The 20,386-nt window shown below is 47.7% G+C and overlaps 1 protein-coding gene and 1 pseudogene across 5 annotated transcripts in view; both read right to left on the reverse strand.

Annotated features, from left to right (window-relative positions):
* The window catches only part of Wdr25 (WD repeat domain 25), a 150,516-nt gene that overhangs the window by 112,700 nt on the left and 17,430 nt on the right, over positions 1 to 20,386 (reverse strand). The gene's annotated exons all lie outside the window — the stretch shown is intronic.
* Positions 9,279 to 11,115, reverse strand: LOC103727643 (annotated as a pseudogene). The gene has a single exon (XR_606981.2). The product of XR_606981.2 is annotated as a T-complex protein 1 subunit gamma pseudogene (transcript).

A 20,386-nucleotide genomic window follows, 5' to 3' on the forward strand; every position in this document is an offset into this window, starting at 1 on the left:
ACACACCGCCAGCATGCCTGCCTGGCTCCCCACACCAGCTCCTTTACAATGCCTACTGCCCCTCTCCGGCACGTCTCTCCTCTCATTTGTCTAGCAATAAACCAGTCCAAATGTGCAGAACAGAAGTGAGTTTCAGCAACATTAACATGCCCAAAGCTTCCTGGGTCTTCCCAGCTCTGGAAGCAACATTAGTCTGCACTGTACTACTATAACAGAATACCTACGCTGGGTAACATGCAGAAAGGAGTTTATTTTAGTTCAGGTTCATCCATTCAAGGGTATGATACTGGCCTCTGCTTGGTTCTGTGTAGAGCCTTCAGGCTGCATCACAACATGGTGGATAGCATTATGGGGGCAGACATTCAAAGGAGAGATCACATGGTGAGACAGGAAGCAAGAGGCTGGTGAAGGCCAGGTCCACCATATTCTACCATATTCCATCTTCTAGAAGTCCCACCACCTCACATCACCAATTAAGAACAAAGTTTCCAGAGCCTAAACCTATGGAGGGCAAATCACATCCAAACCACAGCATGTGGCATCTTTCTAAAGCCAGAGCATCATCCACTCCATCACCAGATGTCAGCAATCCTGTCCCAAACCAGACCTCAGAGCCCCTTCCAGTTACAACCTCTGCCGTTCTCATCTAGCCACAAGCCTGACACTCACACCCACCCTCACTGTTCTCCCTGCCCCAGGCTAGCCCCTCCAGGTAAATGGGTCATACAACTATCAGGAAACCCAGGGTTCCACTCCTATATATGTGCTTAAGAGAAACAGACCTTGTCCACACAAATGTTTGTGAAAGTATTACCTCTAATTGCCTCAAACTGGAAATAAACAAGCTGTCCATCAACAAAGTGGATGGGTAAATCACAGTATTTTCATGCAATGGAACACTACTCATCAATAAAAAGGAATGTGGAGCCAGCAAAAGGGCTCAGTAAGTAAAGGTGCCTGCTTCAAAACCTGACAACCTGAGTTCAATCCCCAGAACTCATATAGTAGATAGAAAGAACTCACTCTCACAAGTTGTCCTCTGACCACACAACACACACACACACACACACACTCTCGAAAGAAAGAAAGAAAGAAAGAAAGAAAGAAAAATATTAAAAGGTCTTTAAGGAATGTATGCTGAACTGCTACTATGGGTGATCCTTAGAAACATTTTGTTATGTGGAAAAAAAAAAACTGGGAGGCTGAGGCAGGAGGATCACTATAAGTCTGAGGCCACCTTGGGCTAACAGTGAGACCCTATTAAGAAAAAGAAGAAAGGAAAAAAAAGAATTGAGAAGAGAGGAAGAAAGGGGAGAGAGGGAAGACTTGGATGCAGCCTGATTCCATTTATGTGAAATGTTACAGTAACTCAGACTAACCCCCAATGACAAAAAACAGCTGTGTGTTGCCTGGGGGTGGAGCTGGAAGGGAGACTGATTGACAAAGGACACCAGCAGCACTCTGGACTATGCAACTGTTCTATACCCTGTTCTGACTGGGGTGATGACTACACAAAGGAACAGGCTGTCAAACTCATCCCCTAGTACACTGAAAGTGGGTGTTTTCACGTGTAACCTACATCCTTATAAGGTTAAATTTTTAAGCTCTAACCCTTCAGTAGTTTTCCACTTTATTTTGATATGCAGCTAGCCCACATATGAGGCTAAACAGAGAGACCTAATTTTCCCAATGAAAAGATTACAAACAAAACAGAGAGGTCAGGACACCTGAGACCCAACGTGTTCATGACAAAGGGGCTCTTCTAACCACCTCCTAACTTTCATGCTTACATGTGCTGATATGGGAGAAATAATTAAATGTATTTACGTTTGGTAACTATCATACACAAACATACTGGAGATCACCTGTTGTAACAAATAGAGACGCACAATACTTTTCAGGTCATCTCATGAGGTGCCTGTGTACACCTCTCCCTCAGCATCAAAGGAAGTATATTCTTCATCTTAGGAACCAGCCAAAGGCACCCCAGGGGCTGAGGGATAGTAATCACTGGGCAGCTCATCCTGAAAACTGCCCAGACCACCTTTCAGTGAATCTTGCACTACCACAGAAGTTCCCAGACTGCACCCTCAGGCACTCCAAAACTTCCAGAGGTGCCCAGGGCTATTTTAACTGCCCAAGAGAAATACAGCAACATGTGCTAGAGAGCACGCAACCTTGGTTTCAACATCTGATTTCTCTGCATCTCTTTGGATGACACCACAGCTCTGGTTGCTGCGATAAAATATAAGTATCAGGTACAAATCAGAACAAGAAATGAGGGTGCTGTGAAAGGCAGCAGGTGCACAGATGGTAGGTAAGCCATGCTTATGACACCGTTTGGTCCTCCTTGGTGGGCCGGACTATGAAGTACTGTTGCTTCTGGAGTGCTCTGCCCTCCATGCGCCCAGGCTTCAGTCTGGTTTCATGCGAATCTCCTTGGTCCTCTCCAACCCGCCCTGCCATTTCCCCTTATTTCCCAGTAAAAACAACTTTGCAATAGAGAATCCCCTTGCTGAGGGATGGATTTATCAGGTTGTGGTGGAGGCAGTGCTACCTCTAGAGTGGTCCCCAGCCTGTGGCAGGTCTCAGTGAAGAGGTGGCTGTTCTGTCATTGTTCTTTCTTCCCAGGTCTCTCTACCTGCCCCAGGAAACATAGTGAGCACCTTCACACCAGTCTCCTGGGCATCGTCAAGCCCCAGGATAGATGTCCTCAGGCACCTGCCAGTTCATGTGGTAAAGGGCGCCCTCACCTTTCCCTAACCTTAGTGGCTGTCAGACCAAGATTATCTCCTTCTGGAAACTCAGATGGGCTGTGGACCAGAGTGTTCTTACTTTTAAAACACTTCTTTTCTAAAACGATAAGCTTCTGTGGCTACTGAAAACAATTAAAACTAAGAGTGAGCCATGGGAAGATGAAAAGGGGGAGGGTAATTATTATCCACAAAACCAATGAGAGGGAACAAATGTATTGGGCCTAAATCTAATAATATAAGTATGCGAATTCTGCAGCAGCTCCACAGGAAGCAAATTACTCTTCAGCATCTTCGCAGACAATACGTGGGAGAGGCAATTTATTAACGTGCACCACATTGGCCTCAACATCAACCTGTCCCCCTCACGTACTTAACTCTTCCCAGGAAACTGCTTACTTAACTTGCATAAGGACACACAGGGCCAATGCTGCTTTGCCATTCACAGCCTCAAATTCAATTTCAAGGGATCCCTGTTCCAATTTCCTGTAGAAAGTTACTCCATGTTCTAATACATCAGTGTCAGGAAATGCAGCCTTTACTTAATTTCTTCTCATTATTCATACAACCAGGGATCACCCAGAGCAATGTCTCCTCCTCTGTGCACCTAACCACAATGATGGGCTTTTACTTTTCATCTTTTCAAGTGCCAGCTGCCCTGAGGTCTCCGGTCTTCAAAAGCAAGCCCCTCAGAGACCCCCCCCATCAACTTCTGGGGGAATCTGTGCATGACAATGACACTGAAGCCCAAGTGCTGACATCTCTAGCTGACTCATGTTCGAAAAGGCAGTGATGAGTCAGAAGGCATGAAAACTAGCCCCAAGCTATCATGTCACCTTGAGCCAGCCACATCTCAGTGGCCTGGGCCCTCTCACTTGTGAAATGAGAGGCTGGGCCAGATCCCTAGGTCTGCAGCTTGATTAACCACAGAGCCATGGCTCAAAGGCAGCCATGAAAGAGCTCAGTCATGGGATAGGTGGGCAGGGCAGTTTAGGAGCCCTTAGGATGGGGTCCATACAACCAGCTTCAGTTTCTTGAGGCACCCCTGAAGATTTCCACAGAGCCCTTGAAGCCCCCAAAGCACAACCTGCAAACTGTTGATCTGGCTATCCCAACAAGCCCCTAAATAAGCCTAGTGTTCCAAATGTCGTTTGCACATCCTTACTAAGACTGTAATGGAAAAATAATTCATGCATTTTATTTCCAATTTAATGCATTCGTGTGTTTTCTACAACAAGCATACATTAGTTCAATAATCAGAAGAAAACAAACATTAAAGAGAAAGTCATTCACATAGATTTTAAGAAAACAAAACACCCTGGGCCCAAAAAAAGACCAGCCGGGCAGGTCTGCGTACTTTTGGCGTCATCTGCTACCGTTAACTGGTAATTACTTTCATCCCTCCAGAGAAGCAAAATATCACAAGTGTTTGGAAAAGGTCTGATGAGCTGCCGAGCACTGTGCAGTGCTCAGCTGCGTCACTGAGTCCTGTGCTGCCTGCGTAAATATTCATAATCCTCCAGTTCACCTCCAGCTTTGGAGACAGGTACGGGAGGTGGGAAGGGGAGCCACAGGAGAAAGACAGCACTGCAGGGTGGGTGCCCAGGCCTAGCCCCTGACAGGCCAGGGGTCTTTCCATGAGAATATGACCTTTCTATATCTCAGCTTTCTTCCACACTGATACCCACCACCCATGGCTAATAAACAATACTGAATTCAATATTCAGTAATGCAAAATAAATGGGTTTTCAATAAACAGAGGGGTTCCTAAGCCCTGAAATTTTAATTAAATTATACTCAAATCTTGGGACTCCAGGAGAAAGGAGGGGAGTCATGGTAGAGCTATTTGAAGTCAGGGTCAATACAACCCCACTCTATCTGCCTGTCTTCAGGTCTAGAATATCACTGGAGCCTCATAACAGGTCTCCCAATTCCACTTCATGAGTTTTCAGTTATATAGTCAAACCTCCAGATTTACCATCATGCCTCACAAAGCCTTAAACCCATGGTAGACCCTCACCATCACCAGCCCACACCCCCAACAGCAGCAGCACACAGCCCCTCCCCTACCCCCAGGGGCCCACTCAAGTATACTTTTGCACCTGTTCAGGACCAGCGCCAAGGGTCCTGCCTGTGCTCCACCTAGACTTATTTGTCTGCAAGGCCCCATACACTTGGCACCATAAGCTCCCACAGAAAAACTGGCCACATCTCTGGCCCTGTTCCAATCTTTGACACCCAGATCCAGACAAACAAAACTGTGTGTTAAGATCTACGGTTAAGGCCTACAAAGGCACTAACTTCAGTCCCTGCTCTAATTTTTGGCTTTGGGGAGAGAGAGCTTCCTCCAAAGCCTATAGAAAGAACAGACCACTATTCTCAGGGTATCTGTGGTCCACTAAGTTTCTTTGATTTGTATGCAATAAGCATCCACCAGCAGCAGTTGCCCTAAAAATGCACCAGCTTCCAACATGGGCACACTGAGGAAGGCAGCAACAGAGCCTCCAGCTACCTACCATCATCAACCCGACCTACAGCCTGCTCACCACCACCCAGAAGGCCAGCCCCACCTATCTTAGCAAGACTGATCTCCCAGCCCCCATCTCACCCGAGCCAGGAAGATAGATGGGGCTTTCCTTACCACCTATTGGATCTAGAATAAACAGGGGGTTATTGATGTCAAAGGAGGACAATTACCCCCCGCCAAGTGTGAGCATATTAATAAGAATCTGAAACCAACTTTTCAAAATATGGGACACGATGCAAATTCACGTCAGAGTACTGAATATATATCATTACCTGATCTCCCAGAAATTCTCTGGTTACTATTAAGATGTTAATGTAGACTCAGTCCAAGCATGGATCTTCCTCCCCCAAGAAGGACTTGAGCAAACTCGCTGCTATGTTCAACCCACTCCACCCCACACCATAACATCCATGCACACCAAGGCCCGAGGCTGACCGAATGGCTCCATCCTGCTCCCACACCTCTCATCCTAAAGCACCACTCCCTACCACAAGGAGAGGACAGTCTAGAGATGCACCTTCTTTCTCTACCCACCTGGAGTGTCACTCTTCCTTCCCAGCACCACTCCCTACCACAAGGAGGAGAGGACAATCTAGAGATGCACCTTCTTTCTCTACCCACCTGGAGTGTCACTCTTCCTTCCCTCACAATCTGGCACTTATGGAGCACAGGAAGTGCAAGCCCTGGCCATGACTTTGATGAGCACAGCTCTGAAGATGCCCACAACAGGGGATCTATGAAGCCTAGACTCCAGCTGTGCCACTTGGCTGTGGTGTGACCTTGTACTCTCATCCTTGTGTAAGCCCCGTGGAAAGGACCTGAGCATCCATCTTGCTCCCACAAGTACATTCCCCACTCAATCCGCAGATCTTCACACTCAACACAGGCACTGCCAGTGTTTACAAAACACCACTAGTGTTACAAAATGACACTAGGATGCCTGAAAGGGACTCCTGTGAAGCTGTGATGATGCGTGTAAAGATCCGGGCACAGAGCAGATGCTCAGCAAGCAACAGCTGCTGTGACTGCTCTTACTCAACCCTTGAATTACTGCATACACCTACTCTGCATGTGCCAAAAACAGAGACACGCCTTCATCGTGTTCTTTATCAAGTCCACCCTTGATACTGCCACTCCATCTGGCCTCCAAGAGCACTCCAGGTTACATCACTGGCACATGTTAGGAGGGCTTCAATTCCCCAGCTGTGAGGATGCGTGTAAAGATCCGGGCACGGAGCAGATGCTCAGCAAGCAACAGCTGCTGTGACTGCTCTTACCCAACCCTTGAGTTACTGCGTACACCTACTCTGCATGTGCCAAAACAGAGACACGCCTTCACCGTGTTCTTCATCAAGTCCACCCTTGATACTGCCACTCCATCTGGCCTCCAGGAGCACTCCAGGTTACATCACTGGCACATGTTAGGAGGGCTTCAATTCCCCTTCTCCACCCTATGCTGTGAACATGCACCCCATCTGTCAGGTGCGAGCTAAAGCTTCTAAGCCTTAGGAGAGCTTGCAGCACTACTCACTAGCCCTTCCCTGCACAGCCTGGTGGGCATCCTGTCTGAAGACAAGCATACTGTCATCGCATAGGAAGCACATGGTCATGAGCTGCCCTTGCCTAACAGGTCACGAAACAGACTGCATAATCTCTTCAGGCCCCATCTAAGCACCTAAGAAATCCAAAAACCTATGCACTGCTGGGCCTTGCCTCCAAACAGCCAATTACAGAGAGTGACATCTTGGTAGATTTCCTTAGCCACAGCTCCTCTTAAGCACTGCCATCAGCCCTTCATAAAAAGTACTGAAAGCCAAAGTACCGCTAAGCCTCTCAATCTAGAGAGCACGCTGCCCAGAGAGGTCATTGCCACCAATCTTCAGAGATGAGACTCGGCTCAGAGACCCAAGTGTACTGGCCTCCCATGACAAGTTTAAGGTGAAAACTGTGATGAGCCCTCACTGCCCATTGCTTCTCCAGGAAAGCAAGAACTTCTGACTCACGGCTGGAATGCAAAGGGTAGAAAGGACATGGGTTTTGGAGCCCAGCAGACCTGGACTCTAGTTCCAGCTCTGCCACTGTGCTCCTAGGCCCTCTGAACTCCCAGGTCCGCATGTATAGGACAGGCATAGCACTGGCATCTCAGAGGTTCTGGGAAGATGGATTGGGTGTGTGTGTGTGTGTGTGTGTGTGTGTGTGTGTGTGTGTGTCTCCCAGGTCCGCATGTATAGGACAGGCATAGCACTGGCATCTCAGAGGTTCTGGGAAGATGGATTGGGTGTGTGTGTGTGTGTGATGCCAAGCTCTATGCTGGGTACATGGTAGAAGAAACTTGGCAAATGTGAGCTCTCACTGCTACCAAAAGTGAGCCTGAGGTAACCGGCCATGTGGCTCTAAGCCACCAAACATGGCCCCAACAGAGCCTGTACCAGCACGGCCTCATTCAACTTGAGGTACTCCATCAAGCAAGCCAGAAACCGGCAAACGGGAATTAACTTAATGCTCTGCTTGGCAGTGCTTCCCTGGGTCCATCATCCATCCCGATTCCCTGCAAGCTGCCAGCCAAGCAAACTGGAATATTGATCACTGCAATCATCTCGATGGAAGTCAGAGGGCCAAGCACTTCATGTGTGTTTCAATTAGAAGAGGAGGCTTGCCACTCAAATGCTGCTTTATTCCAGCCAGCTTCATCCTGGGCAACAAATGGGCTCCTAAAAAGTTCAGTTAATCGGCAATCTATTAATGGAATCACACCTCTGCATTGATTTTATATTGTCGTTTCAAACAGTACATATTCATTTCCAGCCTCAGTTTTAAGCACAGGAGAGGACCAGCAGCTGCAGTGCCTGTGCCAAGCTCTGGGTATCACTCGGAGCAGCCACCTTGCTGACTATGCACATGGTCCTGAAGGCTGAACCCAACTGCACAAGACAGGAGGAGTAGCAGAGACCTCCCAGGCCTGGACTAGTCATGGCTCCAACCCAAGGCCATGCTCCATCTCGGGATCCACATGATCCCATAAACCAAAAGACCTTCACCCCTAGTCTAACTCCCTGACACGTGGCCAAACATGCTTTGGCAGGAAAGGCATGCAAACACTCAAATTCAACCTGACCCAGGGGGTTCTGCATCCCACAGCAGACTTGGTACCCCTGGGTATGAGATGGGGCAGATGTGGCCTCTCCAGAACCAGGACGGGATGGGGGGTATATTGTTCTCTGTACATCCTTTTGTCTCTTTGGAATTTTGTACTAAATTCATAAATTTCTATTCTTAAGACAGGATATTTTCTTCCCTCTGCAGAGGCTCACCATTAAACAGGGTATCAAGTAGCATAATCAATAAAGATATTTTAACTCACCTCAACAATTTATTGGGCACCTTCTGATACAGAAGGTAGACAAGACAGGGTCACACATCTAATGAGACCGGCGTCAGTTCCTCAGAGAGGGACAGATCCTTGCAACCTAAAGAGTATTCACTTAGCAGGTCTCTCGAACTCTGGCTGTCTGTGCTGTTCTCATCTGTGTGGCATTTTTTTATACAGATACATAACCTCATTAAGAAAGTGGGGAGAATGGTGTGAACCTCAGTTAGACCATTCAGGAAAACAAAACACGCAGGGTCATGTGATACTTTGGTTTAAAAATTATTCATGGGGGGTGGGTGGGGTGGGGCTGGAAAGGTGGCTGAAGTGGTTAAGAGCACTGGCTTCTCTTGCAGAGGAACAGAGTTCAGCTCCCAGCACCCACATGGATGCTCACAATTACCTGTAACTCCAGTTCCAGGGGATCCAAGCTCTCTTCTGGCTCCACATGCACCAGGCACACATATGGCACATACATGCAGGCAAACACTCATACACATAAAAGAAAAATAGATAATTTTTTTTTTCAAATGACTTAGATTTAATCATTAGAAGCAAACTAAATGGAAAGCTTACAATAGAGAAGAGTTACATGTCAGTGCCTTTTGCAAACTGAGCTGGGACGGGGGGCTGCCCCTCAACCTGATCCCTTCCAACAAAGACATCCACAGTATTCCTGGACTCTGCTTCAGGAAGGGGGAGACTGCTGGTTCTGTGCGCTGGTCACCTTGCCCACCATTCACTCCTGGCCAGCATCAGGAGCACTGCTTTGCCGGCTTTGGTCATCCCCCTTCTTTTTGTGGCCTGAGACGATGTCATCAATCCGGAGCAGCAGAACTGCAGTCTCCACTGCTGTTTTATATGTTTGTAGCTTCACAGCCAATGGCTCCCATATGCCCAGTTCTTTCATGTCCACCAAGGTACCAGTCTCGCCATTTACACCCCAGGTCTCACAGTTCTCCTGTGTGTGCTTAGCCCGAAGGGAGGTCAGTAAACGGATGGTGCTGGCCCCACAGTTCTGGATCAGGGTACGAGGGATGACCTCTAATGCTTGGGCAACAGCTCTATATGGCCACTGTTCCACACCAGTCATGGCCTTGGATTTTTCTGTCAAGGCATGGGCCACAGCCATCTCAGAGGCGCCACCGCCTGGCACCAGCTGAGGGTCCAGGAGAACGTTACGGCACACTTGCATGGCATCCTGGAGGTTGCGCTCTACTTCTGAGAGAATCGCTTTGCTGGCCCCTCTAAGGAGAATGGTGCAAGCCTTTGGGTCTTTGCACTCAGTGATGAATGTGAAGTACTCATCTCCAATCTTCTTGATTTCCATTAAGCCTGCTCCTGTTCCAACATCATCTCTCAGTTCCTCTGGTCGGCTGACTATCCGTGCCCCACAGGCTCTAGCAATTCGATTATTGTCTGTCTTTCGGACTCTACGAATGGCTGTGATATTGGCCCGCATGAGATAGTGCTGAGCTAAATCTGAGATGCCCTTTTCTGTGATGACCACATCAGGCTTCAGCTGGATTATGTCCTCACAGAGCTGCTGAATGTACTCTTCTTCCATTTGCAGGATGCGGGTGAAGTCTTCCTCTCGTGTAATCTCAATATCAGTTTGGCTTTCCCCTTTCTTGTACTCCAAAGAAGAATCCAGTAGCACAATGCGAGGGTTCTTGATATAGCGGCGCATTCGTGGATGGGTCACATCCTTGTTAATCATGACTCCACGTAAGACACAGGAATCTTCAATGATGCCACCAGGTATCTTTTCCACCCTTGCATATTTCTTGATGTCAATCTCCTTTCGGCCATTCTCTTCAAATTGTACAGTCTTGACTGCATCCAGGGCAATGTTGCAGGCCAAAGAGGACCACCGACTGATTACTTTTGTAGTAATGGAGCTATTGATGATGTTCAGCATCATATCACGGTTATTGACATCAACAGGGGTACTGATTTTCTTTAGAGTGCTGATCATATCATCCAGTGCCATTCGATAAGCACTGATCACCACTGTTGGGTGCATCTGTTGCTCTAGGAAGTGCTCAGCCACAGACAGCATTTCTCCCGCAAGGATAATTACTGATGTAGTCCCATCTCCAACCTCTTCATCTTGGGTCCGGCTAATTTCAATCATGGATTTAGCAGCTGGATGCTGAACTTGAATCTCTCGAAGAATGGCATTGCCATCATTGGTCATCACGATGCCTCCCATTGGGTCCAAAAGCATCTTCATCATGGACTTGGGTCCCAAGCATGTTCGGATGATATCTGCAATTGTCTTGGCAGCACTGATGTTTCCAGATTGAACTTTTCTTCCAGATTCACGCTTTGTATTCTGACTGAGCACGAGCACTGGACGGTGGCCCATCATGGCGGCACGATGCAAGGCGGAGGAGCTAGAGTTGAGGGAACCAGCAGAAGCTTCTGGAGAGAGGAGCAGCCCAGAGAGCGGTCGATAAATCTTTTTAAAAATTACTCATGCCAGGAGTGGTAGCACACGCCTGTAGTCCCAGCACTCCGGAGGCAGAGGCAGGGGATCTCTATGAGTTCAAGGCCAGCCTGGTCTACATAGTGAGTTCCAGGACAGCTGGGGCTACAGGGAGACCCTGTCTCAAAAAGACCAAAAAAAAAAAAAAAATTACTCACGGGCCAGTGATATAGATCAGTAAGTAAAAGTGCCTGCCACTAAGCCTGACAGCCTGAGCTTGATCCCTGGGGTCCACTTGGTAGAAGGAGAGGACCTAGGCCCAAAAGTTGTCCTCTGATTTCCAGAAGTGTGCTTTGGTATACATGCCTCCCAACACAAATATACATGCAAAAATTAATTAAATAAATAATAAATGTAACAAAAAATTTACAATAAAAAATTCATAACATCAGTGTTAGAGCTAGGGTTTAAAGAACCAAATAGGGGCCTGAGGAGATGGCTCAGTGGGTAAAATGTTTGCTGCAGAAGCGTAAAGACTTAATTTCAAATCCCCAGTACCAGTATAAAAGTCAGGAATAGCAGCACATGCCTGTAATCCCCGCACTGGGGGTAGGGAGGGGGCAGTCAACAGGGGCTCACTGACCAGCCAGCCTAGTTGAAATAGCAAGTTCCTGGTTCAGTGAGAGACTGTGTCTTAAAAAATAAGGTAGAAAGTCAGGCATGCTAGAGCACTCCTTTAATCCCAGCACTCAGGAGGTGGAAGCTGGTGGATCTCTGTGAGTTTGAGGCCAGCCTGGTCTACACAGCGAGTTCCAGACCAGTTGGGGCTACAGGGAGACCCTGTCTCAAAAAGACCAATAAATAAATAAATAAGGTGTGAAGAGATTGAAGAACATGCTTGATGTCAACATCTGGCTTCCACATGTACATGCACAGGCACAGGCACACAAAGAACCCAGTAGGACATAAGGTATAAAATTCAATAGTGAAAACACAAACTTGCACATGTGAATGAATATGGATGCACAGATGGCATTTACAGGAAGCAAGAACACTGGTGGGTGCCGGATGGCCTAGCCACCTCGGTCTCACCAAACACACTGAAGTTCTCAACACCATGCTCTTCGTCTCCCCCAACCCACAGCATTTTATGGCAGGCCTGTGGCTCTACTCCAGAGTGGTTGCCAGCTGTTAGGAACTTTTTCTCTGCTTGCTTAATGACTTCCACTGGAGGTCAGTCAGAGAGGAAATCAATTCGGAGTGGTGAATGCTCATTGCAAAGACTCTGCAGGAAGGGCTGGGGCCACCTGTAATCTTCCCGTTACCTCACTGTGCACAGCTCCTGCGGAGACCACAGAACTGCTCCAAGTTAAAGGCCATGGGAGATCACAGGCAAAGCCCCTTATTCTTCAAATGAGAAGCCCAATGCCCAGAGGCTGCCTGACCTGACTGGGGCCTCAGCTGGTGACTGAACCTGGACCTCTGGCCCCTGGCAGCTAGCTCCTCATTCAGTCTATCCCTTGTGTCCCACCTGTCTCACCCCTGTCCACAGCAATAACCTCTCCAAGAAATGAGTCGCTCCTAGCATAGATCATGCCTGTAAAGTCAGGAAGTTGTTTTGTTTTCTGGGTTTTGTTTTCTGGGTTTTTTTTTTTTTTAAGAGAAAGTAATAACAAAGGGAAGGGGAAAATATCTTAAATAAAGGTTGTCCTTCCTACTTGACTGATGGAAAGCTTTCAGGCGTGAGATGGAATGGCGTGATTACACCAAGGTAATAACGGCTGTCACATGTCACTACCTTTTGACAGAGGGCACTTGGGAAGAAGTCACAAATAGAAAGCTTTCCCTTTACCTTTGAGGGGCAGAATAATAATTCACCTGAATTTTCAGGATCTGATCCAGGCAGCATTTGTGCAGTGAAGAGAGGTTCAGAAAACCTCCTGTACCATCACAGGTATTCACAGGAGCAGCAGTAATAACTGGGTTTTAAAAGCCTCACTCGATTGAGCAAAAGTAGTTTCAGCGCTTACTCCTTCATCAGCACCCACTGGTGCGGTGCCAGCAGCACCTCAGGAAGTGCTCTGAGGAGAGCGAGGCTGGTCCCTCCCAGGTATGTCACAGGTCAAGCCTCTGCTCCAGGAAGGCAGACAAGGAGCTGAGCTACAGAGAGCCACCGATGATGGACTGGCCTGCTTCCTGTTACTGCCAGTACTTTTCCATTCCTCTAGGCAATCAAGGTTCCCTCTAGAACCAGAAGAAAAATAAAAAGATCCGAAAAGAACATTTCAAACAAACTGTAGGACCACAGCCTAATGGTGCAAAGCTAAGGAGGGAAGGGAGGGAGTCCCACCGTGGATGAGCGGTGCCTCCAAGAGGAGACCCAACCTGAGGCAGGAATTAAGGGCAAGGACCTGCCTGGTGGGGGTACAGGCAGAGCACTCAGGGTCATTCAATCAGGGAAACCTAAGACCCTGTGCGGGGGATGCCAGCCCCACAACACTTAGAAGTCAATGGACAGGACTACCCCAAGCCCCTGAACCAACCAGAGAAGGTGATTAACAAGGAAATGCCTAAGTAGGCAGTGTACAGGGGACTGATGTGGAAAGAAGGCACAAGGAGGTGAGTAGATGCAGGGACCTGAACAACCCCAGGCTCGCTTGATGGGTCCTGGGGGAGGCAAGAGTCCTCTTAGCCCCAGGAATGGGGGCGGGGGCAGCTGCGAACGCGCCCCAGAGGCCCAGAGGAAATATTACTGCTAGACAAAAACTGAATTATGAAATCCACAAGCAATAATTAGTTTAAATTACTACTTCCACTTGAATAATTAAACATGCGTATTTTCACTCACTGATGTTTTATTCATTACCATACATCTTTCCTGAAAGTTGTTTTTAACGTGGATATTCTTTTATTTGCAAAGATCCCACAGAGATTTACTATGCTAATTTCAAACCTTTCTTCTAAAATAAAAACAATAACAAAACACTCCCAGATTATCACCCATTAGTGACTGCAGTGTGGGGTCCATTATCAACTTCAGTCATAGCAACTGACTACAAATACTGTGGGCAGTTGTGAAGTTATTCACACACCAAAGCTCCCTCCTTTGGAAATTCACTACTGAAAGGACGATATTTAAATAAGCTCCAAGTGCTTATGAAAATAAAAAGACCCAAGTGCAGAAAGCCCATTCAGGCACAGAAGAAAGCGCCTGTGCTTTTATCACACCCTCTATTAATGAAAATGTTTTTGCACTGCCACAAATAATGTTTGAATTTTCTAAGTCTTATTTGTATACCCTGGAGCCAGGATACCCATAAGCATAGTAATAGAGGCTTCAGGTTTTTATTAAACAAAGTTACCTTTGGGAATAAGGACTAACTTAAATATAATCCATGGACTAACTCTTCCCTGCTGGGCTATTAACTGGTGTTGGCTGAATGGCAGAACTCCAAATCCTTGCTAATGCCAACAAGCTGGGCCTGAGTCAAACCCAGATGGAGCTCGGCTGCCACTGCCGTCAACCAGCTCCATGGCAAACTAGGAGCCAAGTGCCCTCCAAGGGGACCACAAAGCCTAGTTAATGTGTAGGCAGAATGGGCACCAGCTGGACTCACACAGCCACTGTGACAAACAGCCACATAACATCCCTGTAGCAGTGTGTACACACAACTAGGCCTGCCACTCAAAGACAGACTTCTTGGGAAGAGGGCCAGGGCTCTGCACACTGGCAGCCCACAGCACCAGTCTTGGGGGCTGACAAGCCCCACTCAAACATTTGCTGAAGGAAACTAAAATGTAAAGTTTTAAAACTAGACCCTCAGCCTCCATCCTAAAGCAATCATTTGTTTATCCCAGCAGTGGAGGAAAGGGGGCATGTGACTCATTCCTGTAGTCCCTCCCTCTGTCTGGCATTTCCACTCAGCTGATGCAAGTGAGTTCAGGTGAAGCCTCTTCACAGAGTGCAACCAGTGTTTAGGAGTAACAGGGAAACAGATTTCTCAAATTTAGAAGTTTCCAAATTTAAAAAAAAAAAAAAAAAAGACCATCAACCGAACAGAACAATGAGCTGTGGCGCTGGCTTGGCCTTTGGAAGATGAAGGGCCTCCAGAGCTCAGATGGTTCGAGAAGTCAACATGATCTGCGTCATCATGTGTGAAGCACAGGGAGAGCAGAGCGGAGCCTCTGCTAGGCTTCTGTTACCGTGGCAACAGCTTCACTGGCCTGTTGCTGGGAAAGGAATTCGAGAAGGGATTGGAGAGGGAGTGGGGAAAGGAGGAAAGGCACGCGGAGGCGGACGGAGATGATGGAGGGCTACAGGCCAGCAGAAGGGAAAGTAACGCAAAACAAGAGGAAGGGTGGGGGGAGTGTGAGAAGGAAGGAAAAAGGACTCGGGACGGGAGATTGCCCACAGATGTTCAGCTATCTGTATGCAAACAGTGCTCGTTTCACACATTAAAAGCAATGTGTTTGAATTCTCAGTTGCTGCCTCAAGACACACTCAATTATCCAATAAAACATAGGAAAGCTGTGTGAAAACGTCAATATGGTGAACTGCCTAAACCCAAACTCTCCCAGGTGTCAGTGCTAGCCCAAAAGGCTGGCTGGGGCAAACCCAGCAGGAAAAATAAAAAAGAGGAGGAAAAAGAGCACAGGAAACCTACAGGGGTACACAGCGGCCCCGAGGAGCAGCCTGATTGGTGCTTTGCATGTGAGTTCTCTCAGCCTCAATAAGGAGAAAGCTCTCACACTTGCTCATATTTAACAAGGCAGCAGGCCTTGAAATCTGAAAGACATCCAGTCTGAGCTTGGCTGACCATCAAGCACTCATCCCCTGGTGTGGGCCAGGTAGGGGTTGATACAGCACAGGAAACTCAGAGAAAGCAGCCAGGACAAGTTCCAGTCTGTTCCTCAAAGACACCCCCAAACAAATCAGCTGCCAAGTTACAAGAGTTCTAAATGCAGCATGATGCCCTTGAACTAGAAACAGAAAAGGGACATTGGTAGGAAGACTGATCAAATCCAATAAAGTCTGCTGTGCAGGTTACAGAGTTGTCTGATATTAATTTTGTTGACCAATATACTAGGGTTATGTAAACGATCAGCATTAGGGGAAGTTGGGGAAAGCATATTGGGGAACTCTATTATTTTTACAACTTCTCATATAAATCTGGAGTTATTTTTAAAGTTTTACAAGGAAAATAAGAAGGGCTGTTAGAAACTAAGACTTCTGTTTTTCTAACAATGATGTATCTTTTTCATATAAAATCAGAACCCTTGACAGGGCTTAACTATCATAAAGTTTTACTGGAATGCTGGCTGAAACATACCAGTGAAAGCTGTACTCCCAAGCCAGGGTGAATTATTAAAATCCAAGTGGGCTAGCAGCACCCCTTCCCTCTGAAGCTGGAACAGACGAGTGTCATGCCTCTCTGCATCAAGAAGCCAAGGCTCAGTCCATGGAAACGGGACACACCTTGAAGACTGTGTTAGAATCCCTTCACCCTCCCTGCCCCTGAGCTCTGGCCTCACAGGTGTCTCTGGACCATCTCCCTCCTGGGCCTTATGTGTCCAACCCAGCAGCCTCTTCTGACTCTCCTAGTTTTCTCAGGTCAGTGCGCTCTGCCACACTATCAGGCCTTTGCACCACCTGCCTGGACTGCCCTTCCATGGCCTTGCCATGTGTCTACCCAGCTTCTGCGATGCCCCAACAGTCCCAGAGCATCTTAACCTTCACCCTGAAAAGCAATCATGATGCTGCACTGTCATGATCTGCCTCTCCAGATCTTTCCCCTGCTGCTTCCTCCTAGGGAAGACTATGACTTGCATTCATCTCTGCATCCTGTTCTGTCCTAGCACCCAAGTCTTGCAACAGACGCTGAATGAATGAAATACTATGAGTCAAGAATACCGGCAATTCTTCCCAACTCTTTCAGAAGAGAAAATACCAGTAACAACCTGCCACCTCCTGTGAAAAGGTCAGAAGGATTCTATTTGTGGGAAGTAAAGGAAACAAACCCCTCCAAAAGAAACAGATTTTGTTACAGAACGACAGGTCCATTCCCACAATGTAAGTGCAGCACAAGTATCCTCTTCTGACAAAGCATTTCAGTGGTTTGGTTTCCTTGACAACAGCATTGCTGGAGACAAGCAGGGAAATAATTAAAAAGTATGTTCCCTTTGCTTCAAACCCAGTAAGTGTTCTTAAGCAACAATAAACATTCTGGACAGTGTCAGTGTGCACAGATCTCGGGGTACATGGGGGACCCATCCTGCCACCCCATCCACATGTCCTCTGCACTTTGGGGGCCTGAGTAAAGAACTGGAGCCATTAGCCCAGTACAACAGTGACCATAAAAATCACGGCAGTTAAGAGCACTGATTGCTCTTGCAGAGGAACCAGGTTCGATTCCCAGCACCCATGTGGCAGCTAAAAACTGTCCATAACTCTAGTTCCAGGGAACCTGATACCTTCTTCTGACCTCCTCAGGCATTGCACGACACAGCTGCACTTACACACATGTAGACAATACACTCATACACATAAAATAAAAATAACAAAAAAATTTTTTTTAAAGAATCACAAGTCATCCAGGCATGGTAGCACATGCCTTTAATTCCAGCACTTGGGAGGCAGACACAGAGGCAGGCAGATCTCTGTGAGTTCAAGACCAGCCTGGTCTACATAGTGAGTTCCAGGCGAGCTAGGGCTTAAAAAAAAAAAAAAATTACAAGTCAGATTAAGGACAAAAAAGCATTTTCCAGGGCCAGGTCCCTGACCAGACACATTTATCCTCCTTGAAACAGCTCTCTGAGCTCATTACTATCACCGTGTGGTAAGAAAAGGAACTGAGGCACAGAAGAAAAGAACTCAGGTATTGAGGCCACGTGCCTAGAAGCAGCCTCTCGGGCCCAGCTCCAGAGACCACCACTCCCAGAAGCATGAGCTGCCTCTTTCACATGGCCCTGTCCAGGGCCACAGCACACGCACAGCAAGGGCAGACGTGCCCGGCAGTAGGTCAACCCTGCTCTTGATCTGTGTGCCCTCCTTTTGTGGGTGGCTCTAATGTTCTGTTCTAACAGCTTGACTGTGTTCATGTCTTTTATTGTAAGCTTCCTCAAATCCTTTCTGGATTTATGATTTATAAATAAGTAATAAATAAACACACAAGCTTCAAGCACCAGCCCAGGACTATTACCTGAGAGCATGAACACAAACATTTCAACAGATGTGGCGCAATCATCGCTTTGATTTAGCTCTCAGCATTCCCAAGGCCCCAGCACAAACCCAGGCTCAGTTAACACGTCACCCTCGACAAGGATGCTTCCTACATGCACTGATGGACAGTGTGCAGCCAGGGATGGAAGGACAGTTGAGAGCCCTGGGAACTCTTCGCTACTCCTATGGCTCAAGGGAGCCCACTCACAAATATCTTCCTGCACCAACTATGTGTCCAGCTCGCCTCCAGCAACTGCAGATACAAGGGAAGGAATATGTTCCTGCCATCATAGAGCCTATTTAATAGAGTTCATCCATGCCAGATGAGCTCACCAAGGCTCAAAAAGATGAAGGGCCTTGCCAGAGTCACATGACTGCTCTTTGCCATTCCCAAGCAGTGGATGTTTAGAACAGCCCCAGGACAGAAGGAGAGCTGAGTTTAAATACCAGTTCTCTACTTATGTCCTTTAGAACATCTCTCTGGCCTTTGGTTTTCTCATCAGTTAAATGGGCATAAGGAGGTTGCCACAGCCAGCTGGTATTAGCAAGTGCCACCACAGGCCAGGCACTCACCTAAAAGTTCTTCCATAGATTCCTACTGGATCCTCAGAAGGCTCAGGTGGATGCTATCATAAGCCTTTGCTTACTGATAGGGAAACTAAAGCTGAGAGTTGAATCCATACAGTTAGGAAGAATGGGGGCCAGGGTGGAATCCCAAAATAAGACTTATGAGCTCACTGACTTCCCTGGGCCCCATTGTGAGAAAATGGTATTAAAGATCTGGGGTAAGACCCAGCCTACCACAAACACGGGAAGCAGCAGCTGACTTGTGTGCTGATCATCCAGGCCTAAAGCTATGACAGGGCCAGGCACTGCACCTGATCTACTCTTACTACTCCTTCCCTACCACAGAGGGTCATCCTCCCCTGCCTGGCTGCTCCTCTCTTCATCACCACAACCCAGGCTCAACCTCACCTACCTCTGGACCTGACAGATCCACCTCACTCTCTTCTGGATTCCCCTGTCCCAACACTAGTACCCCCACAGAGCTGTCATTCTGTTTCATTCTGATATCTGCCCTCAGCTAGCCTTCTTGATAGCCGGGCTAGACCTGGTCCCCTTGAGCCCAGGGTCCTGCACAAACCCAGAATCTCATCCATGGTTGAATGGACAGATGAATGACCAAATGAAGGAGGAAGTGGGTATACCACACCTTCTGATGCTGTTATCAAGGGCCATCTAGTCAGCCTCTGGGGTCCTTTATGCCTGCACCTCAGCCAGCCAGCCCCAAGCAAAGCTGGGGAATTTATAGGCCGTTCCACAATGTATTCAGAAGCCTGGCTGGCAGGCACTTCCAAAAATTCATGAGCTGAGCTGCCCCCCAAGTTCAGTACCTCACCCATCACAGTCAACATCGAGTTGCTGATAGAACACAGGCAGCCATGATGGGAGGAGCCAAAGCACCTGACAGGTGTATGCCATCACCCAGGCCTGGCAGTGTAGGCAAATTGGATGGCAAGCCTCAATGCTCAGGAGGGAGGCTTAGGGGATAATTACAGAATACCCCAGTTTGGAGCACTGAGTGATACCTTCCATTTGTAAAGGCTTCATAGTTTACAAAGTGGCTTCACACATCTAACCATCTGATCCTTCCAGCCCTAGGAGGCAATTAGTTCATAGAGGTGCATATTGAAGCTCAGAGCAATGAGGGCACGGCAAGCATGGCTCTTACTGGCATGTGTACAGCATACAGCCCTGCATGAGGCTGAGCCCAGACAGGCATACCTAAGAGCCACACTCAGGCTCTCTCCAGAACTTGGTCAGAGTGCGGGCACGTTCTCAACACATCTTCCACAGGGGGAACCACTGCACTCAGGACCAACCTAAATGCATCCAAGTCTCCCTCACTAGCAACCCTGCCTGATGACAGCCTCCGGTGCCCCCAGGGAAGTGGCGACATGGCAAGGGTCCAAGGTACCAGCATGCTTTGGAACACACATGAATGAGAGCGAAGGAATGTAGAAAGAGGCCCGGACGAAAACAACCAACTTTCCTAACCAAAGATTACAATGAAAATGTGCTTTGTGTT

This window comes from Nannospalax galili, unplaced genomic scaffold (assembly GCF_000622305.1).
Source record: "Nannospalax galili isolate Female #2095 unplaced genomic scaffold, S.galili_v1.0 scaffold188, whole genome shotgun sequence".
In the NCBI taxonomy this organism is placed as follows: Eukaryota; Metazoa; Chordata; class Mammalia; order Rodentia; family Spalacidae; genus Nannospalax; species Nannospalax galili.